This window comes from Mirounga angustirostris, unplaced genomic scaffold, assembly GCF_029215605.1.
Source record: "Mirounga angustirostris isolate CCGP_5_RB_7025 unplaced genomic scaffold, mMirAng1.0.hap1 SCAF_14, whole genome shotgun sequence".
NCBI classification, from domain to species: domain Eukaryota; kingdom Metazoa; phylum Chordata; class Mammalia; order Carnivora; family Phocidae; genus Mirounga; species Mirounga angustirostris.
Genome location: NW_026991722.1, coordinates 31,044,976 through 31,047,771, shown reverse-complemented (window position 1 = coordinate 31,047,771; position 2,796 = coordinate 31,044,976).

The window sequence follows — 2,796 nt, the reverse complement described above, 5'->3', positions numbered from 1 at the left end:
CAGAGACTAAATTTCCAGAGTTCCCTCGGGAATTACTTGTCTTTAATTCCTCTTGTAATTCCTCTTGTATCCCAAAGCCAAGGGAAGTGCCTAGAACACAGTAGGCACTCAGTAACGATGTACTGGATGAGTATGTGAATGAACAAATCGTTCCAAACACTTGCGTTATGAGGGGCATACCCTCATTTATCTCCTTTCTTCTTCAATTGTGGCACCCAAAATAGAGTGTAAAACTCCGGGGATTGTCGTGCAAGAACAGAAAACTAGAGTGATCACACTCCCATCCTGGATGCTAAACATCCAGGAATGCAACCTAAGACTGACTTCTTTTTTTTGAACAATCCTGTTACTATTCATTCATATCAAGTTTATACTCAGCTAGGACCACCCTGAGATTTTTTTCACATATCTATTGTTAAGCTACATCTCCCCCAACTGAGTTTTCAGATTGAAGTGCAAGACCTCACATTATTCCCTGTAAATTTTGTCTTACTGGATTTAGGCCATTACACCAGCATTTAAGACCTCTTTGAGCCTTGATTCTGACCTCTGACATATTAGATATTCAGCCTAGCTTTGTGCCACTTAAAAATTTTATCAGCATTCTCTCACTATCCTCACCCAGGTCTTCAATAAGTCACTGGACAAAGTCCTGGACAGAGCCCTGAGACTCGTTCCAAAAGATTCACCTCCAGCTTAATGGTCATTTATCTCATAGCTGCACTATTGCCTGAGGCCACATGGGAAGTCACAAGAAAGAGAAATAATATACCATCAGAGCTTGGACCTCCAGCTTATCATTTGTTCATGTCATCATTAGAATAACTAACATAAATATCATGAATCCCATTTTACAGATGTGAAAATGAAGGTTTAAAAAAATTAACTGAACCAAACTACGTAAGTTGAAGATAGCAAAGCCAACATTAGAATCTAGGTTTTTCTCAATTTGAAGCCCATTTTCTTTTCACTAAATCTGTATTCCATACAAATCTAATTTTATAAGACAAAATTTTTTAAAACTTGGCAACAGAGGAACCAACAGACACCACCTCAGTATAATCTTCTATTATATCCAGACATCTTTAGGCCTTTGGGCCTTTTTGCAGCCTCTTGAACATTTTAAATAGAAATAAATTCTGATCAGATAAAGGGCTAGTATCCAAAATCTATAAAGAACTCATCAAACTCAACACCCAAAGAACAAAGAATCCAATCAAGAAATGGGCAGAAGACATGAACAGACATTTTTCCAAAGAAGACATCCAAATGGCCAACAGACACATGAAAAAGTGCTCAATATCGCTCGGCATCAGGGAAATCCAAATCAAAACCTCAATGAGATACCACCTCACACCAGTCAGAATGGCTAAAATTAACAAGTCAGGAAACGACAGATGTTGGCGGGGATGCGGAGAAAGGGGAACCCTCCTACACTGTTGGTGGGAATGCAAGCTGGTGCAGCCACTCTGGAAAACAGTATGGAGGTTCCTCAAAAAGTTGAAAATAGAGCTACCCTATGATCCAGCAATTGCACTACAGGGTATTTACCCCAAAGATACAAAAGTAGGGATCCGAAGGGGTACGTGCACCCCGATGTTTATAGCAGCAATGTCCACAATAGCCAAACTGTGGAAAGAGCCAAGATGTCCATCGACAGATGAATGGATAAAGAAGAGGTGGTATATATATACAATGGAATATTATGCAGCCATCAAAAGGAATGAGATCTTGCCATTTGCAACGACATGGATGGAACTGGAGGGTATTATGTTGAGTGAAATAAGTCAGAGAAAGACATGTATCATATGATCTCACTGATATGAGGAATTCTTAATCTCAGGAAACAAACTGAGGGTTGCTGGAGTGGGGGGGTGGGGTGGGAGGGATGGGGTGACTGGGTGATAGACACTGGGGAGGGTATGTGCTCTGGTAAGCGTGGTGAATTGTGCAAGACTGTTGAATCTCAGATCTGTACCTCTGAAACAAATAATGCAATATATGTTAAGAAAAAAAAAAAAAGAAGAAGAAGAAGAAGTTAGCAGGAGGGGAAGAATGAAGGGGGGGAAATCGGAGCGGTAGACGAACCATGAGAGACAATGGACTCTGAAAAACAAACTGAGGGTTCTAGAGGGGAGGGGGTTGGGAGGATGGGTTAGCCTGGTGATGGGTATTGAGGAGGGCATATTCTGTATGGAGCACTGGGTGTTATGCACAAACAATGAATCATGGAACACTACATCTAAAACTAATGATGTAATGTATGGGGATTAACATAAGAATAAATAAATAAATAAATAAATAAATAAATAAATAAATAAATAAATAAATAATTTAAAAAAGAAAGAAATTCTGGCTTTAAAAATGTTTTCTGGGAAATTAATCATCTTACACAGATACATGGAGTGGTTGGTAATAATCCTATTTGGCAAACATCTAGTGAAAATTGGGCCTTCATCTCCTTTCACCTATACCATGCTTCAGGATAGGAAAACACCTGCCTTTACCTTAGGTGGAAATCAAAACCAATCAATAGGGGCACCTGGGTGGCACAGTCAGTTGAGCATCCGACTCTTTGTTTCAGCTCAGGTCCTGATCTCCAGGTCATGAGATCGAGCTACGTGTCAGGCTCACACTCGGCGTGCAGTCTGCTTGGGACACTCTTTCCCTCTCCCTTTGCCCCTCTCCCCTTCTCTCGCTCAAATAAATAAATAAACTTTTAAAACAAAACCAATCAGTAAATACTTTGCAAGTATATTTTTAGGTAAATATTTTTCTTATGAGTTTCTGAGTACA